The following is a 22,805-nucleotide window of genomic DNA, read 5'->3' as shown; positions in this document are numbered from 1 at the left end:
CAGGACCTCTTTGGAACACAGTCTCCTCTACCATTTGGAACAAAACATGATCATTCCATCCACACACCACAGATGCTCGATGGTGATTTAAAATGAATTTTGAACAGGACCTCTTTGGAACACAGGCCTCCTCCACACTTGGAACAAAACATGATCATTCCATCCACACACCACAGATGCTCGATGGGGATTTAAAAGGAGTTTTGAACAGGACCTCAATGGAACACAGTCCTCCTCTACCACTTGGAACAAAACATGATCATTCCATCCACACACCACAGATGCTCGATGGTGATTTGAAAGGAGTTTTGAACAGGACCTCAATGGAACACAGGCCTCCTCCTCCACTTGGAACAAAACATCACCATTATATCCTCACACAACAGATGCTCGATGGTGATTTGAAAGGAGTTTTGAACAGGACCTCTTGGAACACAGGCCTCCTCCTCCACTTGGAACAAAACATCACCATTATATCCACACACCACATATGCTCGATGGTGATTTGAAAGGAGTTTTGAACAGGACCTCTTTGGAACACAGGCCTCCTCCTCCACTTGGAACAAAACATTACCATTATATCCTCACACCACAGATGCTCGATGGTGATTTGAAAGGAGTTTTGAACAGGACCTCTTTGGAACACAGGCCTCCTCCTCCACTTGGAACAAAACATCACCATTATATCCACACACCACAGATGCTCGATGGTTATTTTTAAAGGAGTTTTGAACAGGACCTCTTTGGAACACAGGCCTCCTCCTCCACTTGGAACAAAACATTACCATTATATCCTCACACCACAGATGCTCGATGGTGATTTGAAAGGAGTTTTGAACAGGACCTCTTTGGAACACAGGCCTCCTCCACCCCTTGGAACAAAAGATCCATCGTCCCTGGGTGGGCTCGAACCACCATCCTTTCGGTTAACAGCCGAACGCGCTAACCAATTGCGCCACAGAGACCGGCGGCAAGTCAGCCACTGGGTCAGGTTATAAAAAAGCACAATTGGACGTTTCCGGCAAAGACAAACTAGTTTTCCACTAGCGTAATGTGTACAGCGCGCTGAAAACCGAGAGCACCTGTTGGGAAGAGAGATAGCTAATAGATATGCCCAACGTGGGGCTCGAACCCACGACCCTGAGATTAAGAGTCTCATGCTCTACCGACTGAGCTAGCCGGGCGGGTGCAAGGCTTTGCTTCGGGCTGGTTGCAGATTTTAACGGAGCCTCATATTTTGCGAATCGATTGGCCTCATGTCTGAGAGCCTGATAGGTTACAAGTTACTGGTGGCCTTCTTTTATGACCAAAACCCCCATTCGATCACAGTCGAAAGTTGGAAATGGGTATTTGAAAGGTGGTGATTTGAAAGGAGTTTTGAACAGGACCTCACTGGAACACAGTAGGGCATCGAGGAGGCCTCGATGGTGATTTAAAAGGAATTTTGAACAGGACCTCTTTGGAACACAGGCCTCCTCCACACTTGGAACAAAACATGATCATTCCATCCACACACCACAGATGCTCGATGGGGATTTGAAAGGAGTTTTGAACAGGACCTCTTTGGAACACAGGCCTCCTCCTCCACTTGGAACAAAACATCACCATTATATCCGCACACCACAGATGCTCGATGGGGATTTAAAAGGAGTTTTGAACAGGACCTCAATGGAACACAGTCCTCCTCTACCACTTGGAACAAAACATGATCATTCCACCCACACACCACAGATGCTCGATGGTGATTTGAAAGGAGTTTTTAACAGGACCTCAATGGAACACAGGCCTCCTCCTCCACTTGGAACAAAACATCACCATTATATCCTCACACCACAGATGCTCGATGGTGATTTGAAAGGAGTTTTGAACAGGACCTCTTTGGAACACAGGCCTCCTCCTCCACTTGGAACAAAACATCACCATTATATCCACACACCACAGATGCTCGATGGTGATTTGAAAGGAGTTTTGAACAGGACCTCTTTGGAACACAGGCCTCCTCCTCCACTTGGAACAAAACATTACCATTATATCCACTTGGAACAAAACATCACCATTATATCCTCACACCACAGATGCTCGATGGTGATTTGAAAGGAGTTTTGAACAGGACCTCTTTGGAAAACAGGCCTCCTCCTCCACTTGGAACAAAACATTACCATTATATCCACACACCACAGATGCTCGATGGTGATTTGAAAGGAGTTTTGAACAGGACCTCTTTGGAACACAGGCCTCCTCCACCCCTTGGAACAAAACATCCATCGTCCCTGGGTGGGCTCGAACCACCATCCTTTCGGTTAACAGCCGAACGCGCTAACCAATTGCGCCACAGAGACCGGCTGCAAGTCAGCCACTGGGTCACGTTATAAAAAAGCACAATTGGACGTTTCCAGCAAAGACAAACAAGTTTTCCAATAGCGTAATGTGTACAGCGCGCTGAAAACCGAGACCACCTGTTGGGAAGAGAGATAGCTAATAGTCACGCCCAACGTGGGGCTCGAACCCACGACCCTGAGATTAAGAGTCTCATGCTCTACCGACTGAGCTAGCCGGGCGGGTGCAGGGCTTTGCTTCGGGCTGGTCGCAGAGTTTAATGGACCCTCATATTTTGCGAATCGATTGGCCTCATGTCTGAGAGCTTGATAGGTTACAATTTACTGGTGGCCTCCTTTTATGACCAAAACCCCCATTCGATCACAGTCAAAAGTTGGAAATGGGTATTTGAAAGGTGGTGATTTGAAAGGAGTTTTGAACAGGACCTCACTGGAACACAGTAGGGCATCGAGGAGGCCTCGATGGTGATTTAAAAGGAATTTTGAACAGGACCTCTTTGGAACACAGGCCTCCTCCACACTTGGAACAAAACATGATCATTCCATCCACACACCACAGATGCTCGATGGGGATTTAAAAGGAGTTTTGAACAGGACCTCAATGGAACACAGTCCTCCTCTACCACTTGGAACAAAACATGATCATTCCATCCACACACCACAGATGCTCAATGGTGATTTGAAAGGAGTTTTGAACAGGACCTCAATGGAACACAGGCCTCCTCCTCCACTTGGAACAAAACATCACCATTATATCCTCACACCACAGATGCTCGATGGTGATTTGAAAGGAGTTTTGAACAGGACCTCTTTGGAACACAGGCCTCCTCCTCCACTTGGAACAAAACATCACCATTATATCCACACACCACAGATGCTCGATGGTGATTTGAAAGGAGTTTTGAACAGGACCTCTTTGGAACACAGGCCTCCTCTTCCACTTGGAACAAAACATCACCATTATATCCACACACCACAGATGCTCGATGGTGATTTGAAAGGAGTTTTGAACAGGACCTCTTTGGAACACAGGCCTCCTCCACCCCTTGGAACAAAACAAGGGATGGAGGACATCACCATTATATCCTCACACCACAGATGCTCGATGGTGATTTGAAAGGAGTTTTGAACAGGACCTCTTTGGAACACAGTCTCCTCTACCATTTGGAACAAAACATGATCATTCCATCCACACACCACAGATGCTCGATGGTGATTTAAAAGGAATTTTGAACAGGACCTCTTTGGAACACAGGCCTCCTCCACACTTGGAACAAAACATGATCATTCCATCCACACACCACAGATGCTCGATGGGGATTTAAAAGGAGTTTTGAACAGGACCTCAATGGAACACAGTCCTCCTCTACCACTTGGAACAAAACATGATCATTCCATCCACACACCACAGATGCTCGATGGTGATTTGAAAGGAGTTTTGAACAGGACCTCAATGGAACACAGGCCTCCTCCTCCACTTGGAACAAAACATCACCATTATATCCTCACACAACAGATGCTCGATGGTGATTTGAAAGGAGTTTTGAACAGGACCTCTTGGAACACAGGCCTCCTCCTCCACTTGGAACAAAACATCACCATTATATCCACACACCACATATGCTCGATGGTGATTTGAAAGGAGTTTTGAACAGGACCTCTTTGGAACACAGGCCTCCTCCTCCACTTGGAACAAAACATTACCATTATATCCTCACACCACAGATGCTCGATGGTGATTTGAAAGGAGTTTTGAACAGGACCTCTTTGGAACACAGGCCTCCTCCTCCACTTGGAACAAAACATCACCATTATATCAACACACCACAGATGCTCGATGGTTATTTTTAAAGGAGTTTTGAACAGGACCTCTTTGGAACACAGGCCTCCTCCTCCACTTGGAACAAAACATTACCATTATATCCTCACACCACAGATGCTCGATGGTGATTTGAAAGGAGTTTTGAACAGGACCTCTTTGGAACACAGGCCTCCTCCACCCCTTGGAACAAAAGATCCATCGTCCCTGGGTGGGCTCGAACCACCATCCTTTCGGTTAACAGCCGAACGCGCTAACCAATTGCGCCACAGAGACCGGCGGCAAGTCAGCCACTGGGTCAGGTTATAAAAAAGCACAATTGGACGTTTCCGGCAAAGACAAACTAGTTTTCCACTAGCGTAATGTGTACAGCGTGCTGAAAACCGAGACCACCTGTTGGGAAGAGAGATAGCTAATAGATACGCCCAACGTGGGGCTCGAACCCACGACCCTGAGATTAAGAGTCTCATGCTCTACCGACTGAGCTAGCCGGGCGGGTGCAGGGCTTTGCTTCGGGCTGGTCGCAGATTTTAATGGAGCCTCATATTTTGCGAATCGATTGGCCTCATGTCTGAGAGCTTGATAGGTTACAAGTTACTGGTGGCCTCCTTTTATGACCAAAACCCCCATTCGATCACAGTCAAAAGTTGGAAATGGGTATTTGAAAGGTGGTGATTTGAAAGGAGTTTTGAACAGGACCTCACTGGAACACAGTAGGGCATCGAGGAGGCCTCGATGGTGATTTAAAAGGAATTTTGAACAGGACCTCTTTGGAACACAGGCCTCCTCCACACTTGGAACAAAACATGATCATTCCATCCACACACCACAGATGCTCGATGGGGATTTAAAAGGAGTTTTGAACAGGACCTCAATGGAACACAGTCCTCCTCTACCACTTGGAACAAAACATGATCATTCCATCCACACACCACAGATTCTCAATGGTGATTTGAAAGGAGTTTTGAACAGGACCTCAATGGAACACAGGCCTCCTCCTCCACTTGGAACAAAACATCATCATTATATCCTCACACCACAGATGCTCGATGGTGATTTGAAAGGAGTTTTGAACAGGACCTCTTTGGAACACAGGCCTCCTCCTCCACTTGGAACAAAACATCACCATTATATCCACACACCACAGATGCTCGATGGTGATTTGAAAGGAGTTTTGAACAGGACCTCTTTGGAACACAGGCCTCCTCCTCCACTTGGAACAAAACATCACCATTATATCCTCACACCACAGATGCTCGATGGTGATTTGAAAGGAGTTTTGAACAGGACCTCTTTGGAACACAGGCCTCCTCCTCCACTTGGAACAAAACATCACCATTATATCCACACACCACAGATGCTCGATGGTGATTTGAAAGGAGTTTTGAACAGGACCTCTTTGGAACACAGGCCTCCTCCTCCACTTGGAACAAAACATCACCATTATATCCACACACCACAGATGCTCGATGGTGATTTGAAAGGAGTTTTGAACAGGACCTCTTTGGAACACAGGCCTCCTCCTCCACTTGGAACAAAACATTACCATTATATCCACTTGGAACAAAACATCACCATTATATCCTCACACCACAGATGCTCGATGGTGATTTGAAAGGAGTTTTGAACAGGACCTCTTTGGAACACAGGCCTCCTCCTCCACTTGGAACAAAACATTACCATTATATCCACACACCACAGATGCTCGATGGTGATTTGAAAGGAGTTTTGAACAGGACCTCTTTGGAACACAGGCCTCCTCCACCCCTTGGAACAAAACATCCATCGTCCCTGGGTGGGCTCGAACCACCATCCTTTCGGTTAACAGCCGAACGCGCTAACTAATTGCGCCACAGAGACCGGCTGCAAGTCAGCCACTGGGTCACGTTATAAAAAAGCACAATTGGACGTTTCCAGCAAAGACAAACAAGTTTTCCAATAGCGTAATGTGTACAGCGCGCTGAAAACCGAGACCACCTGTTGGGAAGAGAGATAGCTAATAGTCACGCCCAACGTGGGGCTCGAACCCACGACCCTGAGATTAAGAGTCTCATGCTCTACCGACTGAGCTAGCCGGGCGGGTGCAGGGCTTTGCTTCGGGCTGGTCGCAGAGTTTAATGGACCCTCATATTTTGCGAATCGATTGGCCTCATGTCTGAGAGCTTGATAGGTTACAATTTACTGGTGGCCTCCTTTTATGACCAAAACCCCCATTCGATCACAGTCAAAAGTTGGAAATGGGTATTTGAAAGGTGGTGATTTGAAAGGAGTTTTGAACAGGACCTCACTGGAACACAGTAGGGCATCGAGGAGGCCTCGATGGTGATTTAAAAGGAATTTTGAACAGGACCTCTTTGGAACACAGGCCTCCTCCACACTTGGAACAAAACATGATCATTCCATCCACACACCACAGATGCTCGATGGGGATTTAAAAGGAGTTTTGAACAGGACCTCAATGGAACACAGTCCTCCTCTACCACTTGGAACAAAACATGATCATTCCATCCACACACCACAGATGCTCAATGGTGATTTGAAAGGAGTTTTGAACAGGACCTCAATGGAACACAGGCCTCCTCCTCCACTTGGAACAAAACATCACCATTATATCCTCACACCACAGATGCTCGATGGTGATTTGAAAGGAGTTTTGAACAGGACCTCTTTGGAACACAGGCCTCCTCCTCCACTTGGAACAAAACATCACCATTATATCCACACACCACAGATGCTCGATGGTGATTTGAAAGGAGTTTTGAACAGGACCTCTTTGGAACACAGGCCTCCTCCTCCACTTGGAACAAAACATTACCATTATATCCACTTGGAACAAAACATCACCATTATATCCTCACACCACAGATGCTCGATGGTGATTTGAAAGGAGTTTTGAACAGGACCTCTTTGGAACACAGGCCTCCTCCTCCACTTGGAACAAAACATCACCATTATATCCACACACCACAGATGCTCGATGGTGATTTGAAAGGAGTTTTGAACAGGACCTCTTTGGAACACAGGCCTCCTCCTCCACTTGGAACAAAACATCACCATTATATCCACACACCACAGATGCTCGATGGTGATTTGAAAGGAGTTTTGAACAGGACCTCTTTGGAACACAGGCCTCCTCCACCCCTTGGAACAAAACAAGGGATGGAGGACATCACCATTATATCCTCACACCACAGATGCTCGATGGTGATTTGAAAGGAGTTTTGAACAGGACTTCTTTGGAACACAGTCTCCTCTACCATTTGGAACAAAACATGATCATTCCATCCACACACCACAGATGCTCGATGGTGATTTAAAAGGAATTTTGAACAGGACCTCTTTGGAACACAGGCCTCCTCCACACTTGGAACAAAACATGATCATTCCATCCACACACCACAGATGCTCGATGGGGATTTAAAAGGAGTTTTGAACAGGACCTCAATGGAACACAGGCCTCCTCCTCCACTTGGAACAAAACATCACCATTATATCCACACACCACAGATGCTCGATGGTGATTTGAAAGGAGTTTTGAACAGGACCTCTTTGGAACACAGGCCTCCTCCTCCACTTGGAACAAAACATTACCATTATATCCACTTGGAACAAAACATCACCATTATATCCTCACACCACAGATGCTCGATGGTGATTTGAAAGGAGTTTTGAACAGGACCTCTTTGGAACACAGGCCTCCTCCTCCACTTGGAACAAAACATCACCATTATATCCACACACCACAGATGCTCGATGGTGATTTGAAAGGAGTTTTGAACAGGACCTCTTTGGAACACAGGCCTCCTCCTCCACTTGGAACAAAACATCACCATTATATCCACACACCACAGATGCTCGATGGTGATTTGAAAGGAGTTTTGAACAGGACCTCTTTGGAACACAGGCCTCCTCCACCCCTTGGAACAAAACAAGGGATGGAGGACATCACCATTATATCCTCACACCACAGATGCTCGATGGTGATTTAAAAGGAATTTTGAACAGGACCTCTTTGGAACACAGGCCTCCTCCACACTTGGAACAAAACATGATCATTCCATCCACACACCACAGATGCTCGATGGGGATTTAAAAGGAGTTTTGAACAGGACCTCAATGGAACACAGTCCTCCTCTACCACTTGGAACAAAACATGATCATTCCATCCACACACCACAGATGCTCGATGGTGATTTGAAAGGAGTTTTGAACAGGACCTCAATGGAACACAGGCCTCCTCCTCCACTTGGAACAAAACATCACCATTATATCCTCACACAACAGATGCTCGATGGTGATTTGAAAGGAGTTTTGAACAGGACCTCTTGGAACACAGGCCTCCTCCTCCACTTGGAACAAAACATCACCATTATATCCACACACCACATATGCTCGATGGTGATTTGAAAGGAGTTTTGAACAGGACCTCTTTGGAACACAGGCCTCCTCCTCCACTTGGAACAAAACATTACCATTATATCCTCACACCACAGATGCTCGATGGTGATTTGAAAGGAGTTTTGAACAGGACCTCTTTGGAACACAGGCCTCCTCCTCCACTTGGAACAAAACATCACCATTATATCCACACACCACAGATGCTCGATGGTTATTTTTAAAGGAGTTTTGAACAGGACCTCTTTGGAACACAGGCCTCCTCCTCCACTTGGAACAAAACATTACCATTATATCCTCACACCACAGATGCTCGATGGTGATTTGAAAGGAGTTTTGAACAGGACCTCTTTGGAACACAGGCCTCCTCCACCCCTTGGAACAAAAGATCCATCGTCCCTGGGTGGGCTCGAACCACCATCCTTTCGGTTAACAGCCGAACGCGCTAACCAATTGCGCCACAGAGACCGGCGGCAAGTCAGCCACTGGGTCAGGTTATAAAAAAGCACAATTGGACGTTTCCGGCAAAGACAAACTAGTTTTCCACTAGCGTAATGTGTACAGCGCGCTGAAAACCGAGAGCACCTGTTGGGAAGAGAGATAGCTAATAGATACGCCCAACGTGGGGCTCGAACCCACGACCCTGAGATTAAGAGTCTCATGCTCTACCGACTGAGCTAGCCGGGCGGGTGCAAGGCTTTGCTTCGGGCTGGTTGCAGATTTTAACGGAGCCTCATATTTTGCGAATCGATTGGCCTCATGTCTGAGAGCCTGATAGGTTACAAGTTACTGGTGGCCTTCTTTTATGACCAAAACCCCCATTCGATCACAGTCGAAAGTTGGAAATGGGTATTTGAAAGGTGGTGATTTGAAAGGAGTTTTGAACAGGACCTCACTGGAACACAGTAGGGCATCGAGGAGGCCTCGATGGTGATTTAAAAGGAATTTTGAACAGGACCTCTTTGGAACACAGGCCTCCTCCACACTTGGAACAAAACATGATCATTCCATCCACACACCACAGATGCTCGATGGGGATTTGAAAGGAGTTTTGAACAGGACCTCTTTGGAACACAGGCCTCCTCCTCCACTTGGAACAAAACATCACCATTATATCCGCACACCACAGATGCTCGATGGGGATTTAAAAGGAGTTTTGAACAGGACCTCAATGGAACACAGTCCTCCTCTACCACTTGGAACAAAACATGATCATTCCACCCACACACCACAGATGCTCGATGGTGATTTGAAAGGAGTTTTTAACAGGACCTCAATGGAACACAGGCCTCCTCCTCCACTTGGAACAAAACATCACCATTATATCCTCACACCACAGATGCTCGATGGTGATTTGAAAGGAGTTTTGAACAGGACCTCTTTGGAACACAGGCCTCCTCCTCCACTTGGAACAAAACATCACCATTATATCCACACACCACAGATGCTCGATGGTGATTTGAAAGGAGTTTTGAACAGGACCTCTTTGGAACACAGGCCTCCTCCTCCACTTGGAACAAAACATTACCATTATATCCTCACACCACAGATGCTCGATGGTGATTTGAAAGGAGTTTTGAACAGGACCTCTTTGGAACACAGGCCTCCTCCTCCACTTGGAACAAAACATCACCATTATATCCACACACCACAGATGCTCGATGGTGATTTGAAAGGAGTTTTGAACAGGACCTCTTTGGAACACAGGCCTCCTCCACCCCTTGGAACAAAACATTCATCGTCCCTGGGTGGGCTCGAACCACCATCCTTTCGGTTAACAGCTGAACGCGCTAACCAATTGCGCCACAGAGACCGGCGGCAAGTCAGCCACTGGGTCACGTTATAAAAAAGCACAATTGGACGTTTCCGGCAAAGACAAACAAGTTTTCCACTAGCGTAATGTGTACAGCGTGCTGAAAACCGAGACCACCTGTTGGGAAGAGAGATAGCTAATAGATACGCCCAACGTGGGGCTCGAACCCACGACCCTGAGATTAAGAGTCTCATGCTCTACCGACTGAGCTAGCCGGGCGGGTGCAGGGCTTTGCTTCGGGCTGGTCGCAGATTTTAATGGAGCCTCATATTTTGCGAATCGATTGGCCTCATGTCTGAGAGCCTGATAGGTTACAAGTTACTGGTGGCCTCCTTTTATGACCAAAACCCCCATTCGATCACAGTCAAAAGTTGGAAATGGGTATTTGAAAGGTGGTGATTTGAAAGGAGTTTTGAACAGGACCTCACTGGAACACAGTAGGGCATCGAGGAGGCCTCGATGGTGATTTAAAAGGAATTTTGAACAGGACCTCTTTGGAACACAGGCCTCCTCCACACTTGGAACAAAACATGATCATTCCATCCACACACCACAGATGCTCGATGGGGATTTAAAAGGAGTTTTGAACAGGACCTCAATGGAACACAGTCCTCCTCTACCACTTGGAACAAAACATGATCATTCCATCCACACACCACAGATTCTCAATGGTGATTTGAAAGGAGTTTTGAACAGGACCTCAATGGAACACAGGCCTCCTCCTCCACTTGGAACAAAACATCATCATTATATCCTCACACCACAGATGCTCGATGGGGATTTAAAAGGAGTTTTGAACAGGACCTCAATGGAACACAGTCCTCCTCTACCACTTGGAACAAAACATGATCATTCCATCCACACACCACAGATGCTCGATGGTGATTTGAAAGGAGTTTTGAACAGGACCTCAATGGAACACAGGCCTCCTCCTCCACTTGGAACAAAACATCACCATTATATCCTCACACCACAGATGCTCGATGGTGATTTGAAAGGAGTTTTGAACAGGACCTCAATGGAACACAGGCCTCCTCCTCCACTTGGAACAAAACATCACCATTATATCCTCACACAACAGATGCTCGATGGTGATTTGAAAGGAGTTTTGAACAGGACCTCTTGGAACACAGGCCTCCTCCTCCACTTGGAACAAAACATCACCATTATATCCACACACCACATATGCTCGATGGTGATTTGAAAGGAGTTTTGAACAGGACCTCTTTGGAACACAGGCCTCCTCCTCCACTTGGAACAAAACATTACCATTATATCCTCACACCACAGATGCTCGATGGTGATTTGAAAGGAGTTTTGAACAGGACCTCTTTGGAACACAGGCCTCCTCCTCCACTTGGAACAAAACATCACCATTATATCCACACACCACAGATGCTCGATGGTTATTTTTAAAGGAGTTTTGAACAGGACCTCTTTGGAACACAGGCCTCCTCCTCCACTTGGAACAAAACATTACCATTATATCCTCACACCACAGATGCTCGATGGTGATTTGAAAGGAGTTTTGAACAGGACCTCTTTGGAACACAGGCCTCCTCCACCCCTTGGAACAAAAGATCCATCGTCCCTGGGTGGGCTCGAACCACCATCCTTTCGGTTAACAGCCGAACGCGCTAACCAATTGCGCCACAGAGACCGGCGGCAAGTCAGCCACTGGGTCAGGTTATAAAAAAGCACAATTGGACGTTTCCGGCAAAGACAAACTAGTTTTCCACTAGCGTAATGTGTACAGCGCGCTGAAAACCGAGAGCACCTGTTGGGAAGAGAGATAGCTAATAGATACGCCCAACGTGGGGCTCGAACCCACGACCCTGAGATTAAGAGTCTCATGCTCTACCGACTGAGCTAGCCGGGCGGGTGCAAGGCTTTGCTTCGGGCTGGTTGCAGATTTTAACGGAGCCTCATATTTTGCGAATCGATTGGCCTCATGTCTGAGAGCCTGATAGGTTACAAGTTACTGGTGGCCTTCTTTTATGACCAAAACCCCCATTCGATCACAGTCGAAAGTTGGAAATGGGTATTTGAAAGGTGGTGATTTGAAAGGAGTTTTGAACAGGACCTCACTGGAACACAGTAGGGCATCGAGGAGGCCTCGATGGTGATTTAAAAGGAATTTTGAACAGGACCTCTTTGGAACACAGGCCTCCTCCACACTTGGAACAAAACATGATCATTCCATCCACACACCACAGATGCTCGATGGGGATTTGAAAGGAGTTTTGAACAGGACCTCTTTGGAACACAGGCCTCCTCCTCCACTTGGAACAAAACATCACCATTATATCCGCACACCACAGATGCTCGATGGGGATTTAAAAGGAGTTTTGAACAGGACCTCAATGGAACACAGTCCTCCTCTACCACTTGGAACAAAACATGATCATTCCACCCACACACCACAGATGCTCGATGGTGATTTGAAAGGAGTTTTTAACAGGACCTCAATGGAACACAGGCCTCCTCCTCCACTTGGAACAAAACATCACCATTATATCCTCACACCACAGATGCTCGATGGTGATTTGAAAGGAGTTTTGAACAGGACCTCTTTGGAACACAGGCCTCCTCCTCCACTTGGAACAAAACATCACCATTATATCCACACACCACAGATGCTCGATGGTGATTTGAAAGGAGTTTTGAACAGGACCTCTTTGGAACACAGGCCTCCTCCTCCACTTGGAACAAAACATTACCATTATATCCTCACACCACAGATGCTCGATGGTGATTTGAAAGGAGTTTTGAACAGGACCTCTTTGGAACACAGGCCTCCTCCTCCACTTGGAACAAAACATCACCATCATATCCACACACCACAGATGCTCGATGGTGATTTGAAAGGAGTTTTGAACAGGACCTCTTTGGAACACAGGCCTCCTCCACCCCTTGGAACAAAACATTCATCGTCCCTGGGTGGGCTCGAACCACCATCCTTTCGGTTAACAGCTGAACGCGCTAACCAATTGCGCCACAGAGACCGGCGGCAAGTCAGCCACTGGGTCACGTTATAAAAAAGCACAATTGGACGTTTCCGGCAAAGACAAACAAGTTTTCCACTAGCGTAATGTGTACAGCGTGCTGAAAACCGAGACCACCTGTTGGGAAGAGAGATAGCTAATAGATACGCCCAACGTGGGGCTCGAACCCACGACCCTGAGATTAAGAGTCTCATGCTCTACCGACTGAGCTAGCCGGGCGGGTGCAGGGCTTTGCTTCGGGCTGGTCGCAGATTTTAATGGAGCCTCATATTTTGCGAATCGATTGGCCTCATGTCTGAGAGCTTGATAGGTTACAAGTTACTGGTGGCCTCCTTTTATGACCAAAACCCCCATTCGATCACAGTCAAAAGTTGGAAATGGGTATTTGAAAGGTGGTGATTTGAAAGGAGTTTTGAACAGGACCTCACTGGAACACAGTAGGGCATCGAGGAGGCCTCGATGGTGATTTAAAAGGAATTTTGAACAGGACCTCTTTGGAACACAGGCCTCCTCCACACTTGGAACAAAACATGATCATTCCATCCACACACCACAGATGCTCGATGGGGATTTAAAAGGAGTTTTGAACAGGACCTCAATGGAACACAGTCCTCCTCTACCACTTGGAACAAAACATGATCATTCCATCCACACACCACAGATTCTCAATGGTGATTTGAAAGGAGTTTTGAACAGGACCTCAATGGAACACAGGCCTCCTCCTCCACTTGGAACAAAACATCATCATTATATCCTCACACCACAGATGCTCGATGGTGATTTGAAAGGAGTTTTGAACAGGACCTCTTTGGAACACAGGCCTCCTCCTCCACTTGGAACAAAACATCACCATTATATCCACACACCACAGATGCTCGATGGTGATTTGAAAGGAGTTTTGAACAGGACCTCTTTGGAACACAGGCCTCCTCCTCCACTTGGAACAAAACATCACCATTATATCCTCACACCACAGATGCTCGATGGTGATTTGAAAGGAGTTTTGAACAGGACCTCTTTGGAACACAGGCCTCCTCCTCCACTTGGAACAAAACATCACCATTATATCCACACACCACAGATGCTCGATGGTGATTTGAAAGGAGTTTTGAACAGGACCTCTTTGGAACACAGGCCTCCTCCTCCACTTGGAACAAAACATTACCATTATATCCTCACACCACAGATGCTCGATGGTGATTTGAAAGGAGTTTTGAACAGGACCTCTTTGGAACACAGGCCTCCTCCACCCCTTGGAACAAAACATCCATCGTCCCTGGGTGGGCTCGAACCACCATCCTTTCGGTTAACAGCCGAACGCGCTAACCAATTGCGCCACAGAGACCGGCTGCAAGTCAGCCACTGGGTCACGTTATAAAAAAGCACAATTGGACGTTTCCGGCAAAGACAAACAAGTTTTCCACTAGCGTAATGTGTACAGCGCGCTGAAAACCGAGACCACCTGTTGGGAAGAGAGATAGCTAATAGACACGCCCAACGTGGGGCTCGAACCCACGACCCTGAGATTAAGAGTCTCATGCTCTACCGACTGAGCTAGCCGGGCGGGTGCAGGGCTTTGCTTCGGGATGGTCGCAGATTTTAATGGAGCCTCATATTTTGCGAATCGATTGCTCCTTTTATGACCAAAACCCCCATTTGATCACAGTCAAAAGTTGGAAATGGGTATTTGAAAGGTGGTGATTTGAAAGGAGTTTTGAACAGGACCTCACTGGAACACAGTAGGGCATCGAGGAGGCCTCGATGGTGATTTAAAAGGAATTTTGAACAGGACCTCTTTGGAACACAGGCCTCCTCCACACTTGGAACAAAACATGATCATTCCATCCACACACCACAGATGCTCGATGGGGATTTAAAAGGAGTTTTGAACAGGACCTCAATGGAACACAGTCCTCCTCTACCACTTGGAACAAAACATGATCATTCCATCCACACACCACAGATGCTCGATGGTGATTTGAAAGGAGTTGTGAACAGGACCTCAATGGAACACAGGCCTCCTCCTCCACTTGGAACAAAACATCACCATTATATCCTCACACCACAGATGCTCGATGGTGATTTGAAAGGAGTTTTGAACAGGACCTCTTTGGAACACAGGCCTCCTCCTCCACTTGGAACAAAACATCACAATTATATATACACACCACAGATGCTCGATGGTGATTTGAAAGGAGTTTTGAACAGGACCTCTTTGGAACACAGGCCTCCTCCTCCACTTGGAACAAAACATTACCATTATATCCACTTGGAACAAAACATCACCATTATATCCTCACACCACAGATGCTCGATGGTGATTTGAAAGGAGTTTTGAACAGGACCTCTTTGGAACACAGGCCTCCTCCACCCCTTGGAACAAAACATCCATCGTCCCTGGGTGGGCTCGAACCACCATCCTTTCAGTTAACAGCCGAACGCGCTAACCAATTGCGCCACAGAGACCGGCGGCAAGTCAGCCACTGGGTCAGGTTATAAAAAAGCACAATTGGACGTTTCCGGCAAAGACAAACAAGTTTTCCACTAGAGTAATGTGTACAGCGCGCTGAAAACCGAGACCACCTATTGGGAAGAGAGATAGCTAATAGATACGCCCAACGTGGGGCTCGAACCCACGACCCTGAGATTAAGAGTCTCATGCTCTACCGACTGAGCTAGCCGGGGCAGGTGCTGAGCTTTGCTTCGGGCTGGTCGCAGATTTTAATGGAGCCTCATATTTTGCGAATCGATTGGCCTCATGTCTGAGAGCCTGATAGGTTACAAGTTACTGGTGGCCTCCTTTTATGACCAAAACCCCCATTCGATCACAGTCAAAATTTGGAAATGGGTATTTGAAAGGTGGAGATTTGAAAGGAGTTTTGAACAGGACCTCACTGGAACACAGTAGGGCATCGAGGAGGCCTCGATGGTGATTTAAAAGGAATTTTGAACAGGACCTCTTTGGAACACAGGCCTCCTCCACACTTGGAAAAAAACATGATCATTCCATCCACACACCACAGATGCTCGATGGGGATTTAAAAGGAGTTTTGAACAGGACCTCAATGGAACACAGTCCTCCTCTACCACTTGGAACAAAACATGATCATTCCATCCACACACCACAGATGCTCGATGGTGATTTGAAAGGAGTTTTGAACAGGACCTCAATGGAACACAGGCCTCCTCCTCCACTTGGAACAAAACATCACCATTATATCCTCACACCACAGATGCTCGATGGTGATTTGAAAGGAGTTTTGAACAGGACCTCTTTGGAACACAGGCCTCCTCCTCCACTTGGAACAAAACATCCATCGTCCCTGGGTGGGCTCGAACCACCATCCTTTCAGTTAACAGCCGAACGCGCTAACCAATTGCGCCACAGAGACCGGCGGCAAGTCAGCCACTGGGTCAGGTTATAAAAAAGCACAATTGGACGTTTCCGGCAAAGACAAACAAGTTTTCCACTAGAGTAATGTGTACAGCGCGCTGAAAACCGAGACCACCTATTGGGAAGAGAGATAGCTAATAGATACGCCCAACGTGGGGCTCGAACCCACGACCCTGAGATTAAGAGTCTCATGCTCTACCGACTGAGCTAGCCGGGGCAGGTGCTGAGCTTTGCTTCGGGCTGGTCGCAGATTTTAATGGAGCCTCATATTTTGCGAATCGATTGGCCTCATGTCTGAGAGCCTGATAGGTTACAAGTTACTGGTGGCCTCCTTTTATGACCAAAACCCCCATTCGATCACAGTCAAAATTTGGAAATGGGTATTTGAAAGGTGGAGATTTGAAAGGAGTTTTGAACAGGACCTCACTGGAACACAGTAGGGCATCGAGGAGGCCTCGATGGTGATTTAAAAGGAATTTTGAACAGGACCTCTTTGGAACACAGGCCTCCTCCACACTTGGAAAAAAACATGATCATTCCATCCACACACCACAGATGCTCGATGGGGATTTAAAAGGAGTTTTGAACAGGACCTCAATGGAACACAGTCCTCCTCTACCACTTGGAACAAAACATGATCATTCCATCCACACACCACAGATGCTCGATGGTGATTTGAAAGGAGTTTTGAACAGGACCTCAATGGAACACAGGCCTCCTCCTCCACTTGGAACAAAACATCACCATTATATCCTCACACCACAGATGCTCGATGGTGATTTGAAAGGAGTTTTGAACAGGACCTCTTTGGAACACAGGCCTCCTCCTCCACTTGGAACAAAACATCACCATTATATCCACACACCACAGATGCTCGATGGTGATTTGAAAGGAGTTTTGAACAGGACCTCTTTGGAACACAGGCCTCCTCCACCCCTTGGAACAAAACATCCATCGTCCCTGGGTGGGCTCGAACCACCATCCTTTCAGTTAACAGCCGAACGCGCTAACCAATTGCGCCACAGAGTCCGGCGGCAAGTCAGCCACTGGGTCAGGTTATAAAAAAGCACAATTGGACGTTTCCGGCAAAGACAAACAAGTTTTCCACTAGAGTAATGTGTACAGCGCGCTGAAAACCGAGACCACCTATTGGGAAGAGAGATAGCTAATAGATACGCCCAACGTGGGGCTCGAACCCACGACCCTGAGATTAAGAGTCTCATGCTCTACCGACTGAGCTAGCCGGGGCAGGTGCTGAGCTTTGCTTCGGGCTGGTCGCAGATTTTAATGGAGCCTCATATTTTGCGAATCGATTGGCCTCATGTCTGAGAGCCTGATAGGTTACAAGTTACTGGTGGCCTCCTTTTATGACCAAAACCCCCATTCGATCACAGTCAAAATTTGGAAATGGGTATTTGAAAGGTGGAGATTTGAAAGGAGTTTTGAACAGGACCTCACTGGAACACAGTAGGGCATCGAGGAGGCCTCGATGGTGATTTAAAAGGAATTTTGAACAGGACCTCTTTGGAACACAGGCCTCCTCCACACTTGGAAAAAAACATGATCATTCCATCCACACACCACAGATGCTCGATGGGGATTTAAAAGGAGTTTTGAACAGGACCTCAATGGAACACAGTCCTCCTCTACCACTTGGAACAAAACATGATCATTCCATCCACACACCACAGATGCTCGATGGTGATTTGAAAGGAGTTTTGAACAGGACCTCAATGGAACACAGGCCTCCTCCTCCACTTGGAACAAAACATCACCATTATATCCTCACACCACAGATGCTCGATGGTGATTTGAAAGGAGTTTTGAACAGGACCTCTTTGGAACACAGGCCTCCTCCTCCACTTGGAACAAAACATCACCATTATATCCACACACCACAGATGCTCGATGGTGATTTGAAAGGAGTTTTGAACAGGACCTCTTTGGAACACAGGCCTCCTCCTCCACTTGGAACAAAACATTACCATTATATCCTCACACCACAGATGCTCGATGGTGATTTGAAAGGAGTTTTGAACAGGACCTCTTTGGAACACAGGCCTCCTCCACCCCTTGGAACAAAACATCCATCGTCCCTGGGTGGGCTCGAACCACCATCCTTTCGGTTAACAGCCGAACGCGCTAACCAATTGCGCCACAGAGACCGGCTGCAAGTCAGCCACTGGGTCACGTTATAAAAAAGCACAATTGGACGTTTCCGGCAAAGACAAACAAGTTTTCCACTAGCGTAATGTGTACAGCGCGCTGAAAACCGAGACCACCTGTTGGGAAGAGAGATAGCTAATAGACACGCCCAACGTGGGGCTCGAACCCACGACCCTGAGATTAAGAGTCTCATGCTCTACCGACTGAGCTAGCCGGGCGGGTGCAGGGCTTTGCTTCGGGATGGTCGCAGATTTTAATGGAGCCTCATATTTTGCGAATCGATTGCTCCTTTTATGACCAAAACCCCCATTTGATCACAGTCAAAAGTTGGAAATGGGTATTTGAAAGGTGGTGATTTGAAAGGAGTTTTGAACAGGACCTCACTGGAACACAGTAGGGCATCGAGGAGGCCTCGATGGTGATTTAAAAGGAATTTTGAACAGGACCTCTTTGGAACACAGGCCTCCTCCACACTTGGAACAAAACATGATCATTCCATCCACACACCACAGATGCTCGATGGGGATTTAAAAGGAGTTTTGAACAGGACCTCAATGGAACACAGTCCTCCTCTACCACTTGGAACAAAACATGATCATTCCATCCACACACCACAGATGCTCGATGGTGATTTGAAAGGAGTTGTGAACAGGACCTCAATGGAACACAGGCCTCCTCCTCCACTTGGAACAAAACATCACCATTATATCCTCACACCACAGATGCTCGATGGTGATTTGAAAGGAGTTTTGAACAGGACCTCTTTGGAACACAGGCCTCCTCCTCCACTTGGAACAAAACATCACAATTATATATACACACCACAGATGCTCGATGGTGATTTGAAAGGAGTTTTGAACAGGACCTCTTTGGAACACAGGCCTCCTCCTCCACTTGGAACAAAACATTACCATTATATCCACTTGGAACAAAACATCACCATTATATCCTCACACCACAGATGCTCGATGGTGATTTGAAAGGAGTTTTGAACAGGACCTCTTTGGAACACAGGCCTCCTCCACCCCTTGGAACAAAACATCCATCGTCCCTGGGTGGGCTCGAACCACCATCCTTTCAGTTAACAGCCGAACGCGCTAACCAATTGCGCCACAGAGACCGGCGGCAAGTCAGCCACTGGGTCAGGTTATAAAAAAGCACAATTGGACGTTTCCGGCAAAGACAAACAAGTTTTCCACTAGAGTAATGTGTACAGCGCGCTGAAAACCGAGACCACCTATTGGGAAGAGAGATAGCTAATAGATACGCCCAACGTGGGGCTCGAACCCACGACCCTGAGATTAAGAGTCTCATGCTCTACCGACTGAGCTAGCCGGGGCAGGTGCTGAGCTTTGCTTCGGGCTGGTCGCAGATTTTAATGGAGCCTCATATTTTGCGAATCGATTGGCCTCATGTCTGAGAGCCTGATAGGTTACAAGTTACTGGTGGCCTCCTTTTATGACCAAAACCCCCATTCGATCACAGTCAAAATTTGGAAATGGGTATTTGAAAGGTGGAGATTTGAAAGGAGTTTTGAACAGGACCTCACTGGAACACAGTAGGGCATCGAGGAGGCCTCGATGGTGATTTAAAAGGAATTTTGAACAGGACCTCTTTGGAACACAGGCCTCCTCCACACTTGGAAAAAAACATGATCATTCCATCCACACACCACAGATGCTCGATGGGGATTTAAAAGGAGTTTTGAACAGGACCTCAATGGAACACAGTCCTCCTCTACCACTTGGAACAAAACATGATCATTCCATCCACACACCACAGATGCTCGATGGTGATTTGAAAGGAGTTTTGAACAGGACCTCAATGGAACACAGGCCTCCTCCTCCACTTGGAACAAAACATCACCATTATATCCTCACACCACAGATGCTCGATGGTGATTTGAAAGGAGTTTTGAACAGGACCTCTTTGGAACACAGGCCTCCTCCTCCACTTGGAACAAAACATCCATCGTCCCTGGGTGGGCTCGAACCACCATCCTTTCAGTTAACAGCCGAACGCGCTAACCAATTGCGCCACAGAGACCGGCGGCAAGTCAGCCACTGGGTCAGGTTATAAAAAAGCACAATTGGACGTTTCCGGCAAAGACAAACAAGTTTTCCACTAGAGTAATGTGTACAGCGCGCTGAAAACCGAGACCACCTATTGGGAAGAGAGATAGCTAATAGATACGCCCAACGTGGGGCTCGAACCCACGACCCTGAGATTAAGAGTCTCATGCTCTACCGACTGAGCTAGCCGGGGCAGGTGCTGAGCTTTGCTTCGGGCTGGTCGCAGATTTTAATGGAGCCTCATATTTTGCGAATCGATTGGCCTCATGTCTGAGAGCCTGATAGGTTACAAGTTACTGGTGGCCTCCTTTTATGACCAAAACCCCCATTCGATCACAGTCAAAATTTGGAAATGGGTATTTGAAAGGTGGAGATTTGAAAGGAGTTTTGAACAGGACCTCACTGGAACACAGTAGGGCATCGAGGAGGCCTCGATGGTGATTTAAAAGGAATTTTGAACAGGACCTCTTTGGAACACAGGCCTCCTCCACACTTGGAAAAAAACATGATCATTCCATCCACACACCACAGATGCTCGATGGGGATTTAAAAGGAGTTTTGAACAGGACCTCAATGGAACACAGTCCTCCTCTACCACTTGGAACAAAACATGATCATTCCATCCACACACCACAGATGCTCGATGGTGATTTGAAAGGAGTTTTGAACAGGACCTCAATGGAACACAGGCCTCCTCCTCCACTTGGAACAAAACATCACCATTATATCCTCACACCACAGATGCTCGATGGTGATTTGAAAGGAGTTTTGAACAGGACCTCTTTGGAACACAGGCCTCCTCCTCCACTTGGAACAAAACATCACCATTATATCCACACACCACAGATGCTCGATGGTGATTTGAAAGGAGTTTTGAACAGGACCTCTTTGGAACACAGGCCTCCTCCACCCCTTGGAACAAAACATCCATCGTCCCTGGGTGGGCTCGAACCACCATCCTTTCAGTTAACAGCCGAACGCGCTAACCAATTGCGCCACAGAGTCCGGCGGCAAGTCAGCCACTGGGTCAGGTTATAAAAAAGCACAATTGGACGTTTCCGGCAAAGACAAACAAGTTTTCCACTAGAGTAATGTGTACAGCGCGCTGAAAACCGAGACCACCTATTGGGAAGAGAGATAGCTAATAGATACGCCCAACGTGGGGCTCGAACCCACGACCCTGAGATTAAGAGTCTCATGCTCTACCGACTGAGCTAGCCGGGGCAGGTGCTGAGCTTTGCTTCGGGCTGGTCGCAGATTTTAATGGAGCCTCATATTTTGCGAATCGATTGGCCTCATGTCTGAGAGCCTGATAGGTTACAAGTTACTGGTGGCCTCCTTTTATGACCAAAACCCCCATTCGATCACAGTCAAAATTTGGAAATGGGTATTTGAAAGGTGGAGATTTGAAAGGAGTTTTGAACAGGACCTCACTGGAACACAGTAGGGCATCGAGGAGGCCTCGATGGTGATTTAAAAGGAATTTTGAACAGGACCTCTTTGGAACACAGGCCTCCTCCACACTTGGAAAAAAACATGATCATTCCATCCACACACCACAGATGCTCGATGGGGATTTAAAAGGAGTTTTGAACAGGACCTCAATGGAACACAGTCCTCCTCTACCACTTGGAACAAAACATGATCATTCCATCCACACACCACAGATGCTCGATGGTGATTTGAAAGGAGTTTTGAACAGGACCTCAATGGAACACAGGCCTCCTCCTCCACTTGGAACAAAACATCACCATTATATCCTCACACCACAGATGCTCGATGGTGATTTGAAAGGAGTTTTGAAC

At 47.0% G+C, this 22,805-nt stretch overlaps 22 non-coding genes across 22 annotated transcripts; all 22 read right to left on the bottom strand.

Annotated features, from left to right (window-relative positions):
• Window positions 1-891: 891 nt before the first annotated feature.
• On the bottom strand, window positions 892-965 carry trnan-guu (transfer RNA asparagine (anticodon GUU)). Its single transcript has one exon. It is a non-coding gene; the product is annotated as a tRNA-Asn (tRNA).
• Window positions 966-1,111: 146 nt separating this feature from the next.
• Window positions 1,112-1,184, bottom strand: trnak-cuu (transfer RNA lysine (anticodon CUU)). Its single transcript has one exon. It is a non-coding gene; the product is annotated as a tRNA-Lys (tRNA).
• Window positions 1,185-2,265: 1,081 nt separating this feature from the next.
• trnan-guu (transfer RNA asparagine (anticodon GUU)) lies at window positions 2,266-2,339 on the bottom strand. Its single transcript has one exon. It is a non-coding gene; the product is annotated as a tRNA-Asn (tRNA).
• Window positions 2,340-2,485: 146 nt separating this feature from the next.
• trnak-cuu (transfer RNA lysine (anticodon CUU)) lies at window positions 2,486-2,558 on the bottom strand. Its single transcript has one exon. It is a non-coding gene; the product is annotated as a tRNA-Lys (tRNA).
• Window positions 2,559-4,357: 1,799 nt separating this feature from the next.
• Window positions 4,358-4,431, bottom strand: trnan-guu (transfer RNA asparagine (anticodon GUU)). The gene has a single exon. It is a non-coding gene; the product is annotated as a tRNA-Asn (tRNA).
• A 146-nt stretch (window positions 4,432-4,577) lies between these two features.
• trnak-cuu (transfer RNA lysine (anticodon CUU)) lies at window positions 4,578-4,650 on the bottom strand. The gene has a single exon. It is a non-coding gene; the product is annotated as a tRNA-Lys (tRNA).
• Window positions 4,651-6,161: 1,511 nt separating this feature from the next.
• On the bottom strand, window positions 6,162-6,234 carry trnak-cuu (transfer RNA lysine (anticodon CUU)). Its single transcript has one exon. It is a non-coding gene; the product is annotated as a tRNA-Lys (tRNA).
• Window positions 6,235-8,944: 2,710 nt separating this feature from the next.
• trnan-guu (transfer RNA asparagine (anticodon GUU)) lies at window positions 8,945-9,018 on the bottom strand. Its single transcript has one exon. It is a non-coding gene; the product is annotated as a tRNA-Asn (tRNA).
• A 146-nt stretch (window positions 9,019-9,164) lies between these two features.
• On the bottom strand, window positions 9,165-9,237 carry trnak-cuu (transfer RNA lysine (anticodon CUU)). The gene has a single exon. It is a non-coding gene; the product is annotated as a tRNA-Lys (tRNA).
• A 1,052-nt stretch (window positions 9,238-10,289) lies between these two features.
• Window positions 10,290-10,363, bottom strand: trnan-guu (transfer RNA asparagine (anticodon GUU)). The gene has a single exon. It is a non-coding gene; the product is annotated as a tRNA-Asn (tRNA).
• A 146-nt stretch (window positions 10,364-10,509) lies between these two features.
• trnak-cuu (transfer RNA lysine (anticodon CUU)) lies at window positions 10,510-10,582 on the bottom strand. The gene has a single exon. It is a non-coding gene; the product is annotated as a tRNA-Lys (tRNA).
• Window positions 10,583-11,949: 1,367 nt separating this feature from the next.
• On the bottom strand, window positions 11,950-12,023 carry trnan-guu (transfer RNA asparagine (anticodon GUU)). Its single transcript has one exon. It is a non-coding gene; the product is annotated as a tRNA-Asn (tRNA).
• Window positions 12,024-12,169: 146 nt separating this feature from the next.
• trnak-cuu (transfer RNA lysine (anticodon CUU)) lies at window positions 12,170-12,242 on the bottom strand. The gene has a single exon. It is a non-coding gene; the product is annotated as a tRNA-Lys (tRNA).
• Window positions 12,243-13,514: 1,272 nt separating this feature from the next.
• On the bottom strand, window positions 13,515-13,587 carry trnak-cuu (transfer RNA lysine (anticodon CUU)). Its single transcript has one exon. It is a non-coding gene; the product is annotated as a tRNA-Lys (tRNA).
• A 1,052-nt stretch (window positions 13,588-14,639) lies between these two features.
• On the bottom strand, window positions 14,640-14,713 carry trnan-guu (transfer RNA asparagine (anticodon GUU)). The gene has a single exon. It is a non-coding gene; the product is annotated as a tRNA-Asn (tRNA).
• A 146-nt stretch (window positions 14,714-14,859) lies between these two features.
• On the bottom strand, window positions 14,860-14,932 carry trnak-cuu (transfer RNA lysine (anticodon CUU)). Its single transcript has one exon. It is a non-coding gene; the product is annotated as a tRNA-Lys (tRNA).
• An 828-nt stretch (window positions 14,933-15,760) lies between these two features.
• trnan-guu (transfer RNA asparagine (anticodon GUU)) lies at window positions 15,761-15,834 on the bottom strand. The gene has a single exon. It is a non-coding gene; the product is annotated as a tRNA-Asn (tRNA).
• An 852-nt stretch (window positions 15,835-16,686) lies between these two features.
• Window positions 16,687-16,760, bottom strand: trnan-guu (transfer RNA asparagine (anticodon GUU)). The gene has a single exon. It is a non-coding gene; the product is annotated as a tRNA-Asn (tRNA).
• A 2,093-nt stretch (window positions 16,761-18,853) lies between these two features.
• Window positions 18,854-18,927, bottom strand: trnan-guu (transfer RNA asparagine (anticodon GUU)). Its single transcript has one exon. It is a non-coding gene; the product is annotated as a tRNA-Asn (tRNA).
• A 146-nt stretch (window positions 18,928-19,073) lies between these two features.
• trnak-cuu (transfer RNA lysine (anticodon CUU)) lies at window positions 19,074-19,146 on the bottom strand. Its single transcript has one exon. It is a non-coding gene; the product is annotated as a tRNA-Lys (tRNA).
• An 828-nt stretch (window positions 19,147-19,974) lies between these two features.
• trnan-guu (transfer RNA asparagine (anticodon GUU)) lies at window positions 19,975-20,048 on the bottom strand. Its single transcript has one exon. It is a non-coding gene; the product is annotated as a tRNA-Asn (tRNA).
• Window positions 20,049-20,900: 852 nt separating this feature from the next.
• On the bottom strand, window positions 20,901-20,974 carry trnan-guu (transfer RNA asparagine (anticodon GUU)). Its single transcript has one exon. It is a non-coding gene; the product is annotated as a tRNA-Asn (tRNA).
• Between the last annotated feature and the right edge of the window lie 1,831 nt (window positions 20,975-22,805).

This window comes from Rhinichthys klamathensis, unplaced genomic scaffold, assembly GCF_029890125.1.
Source record: "Rhinichthys klamathensis goyatoka isolate OS25496 unplaced genomic scaffold, OSU_Roscu_1.1 h1tg000001l_1, whole genome shotgun sequence".
Lineage (NCBI taxonomy): Eukaryota > Metazoa > Chordata > Actinopteri > Cypriniformes > Leuciscidae > Rhinichthys > Rhinichthys klamathensis.
Note: the sequence above shows the minus strand (reverse complement) of the source record. Positions and strands in the feature narration are given on the sequence as shown.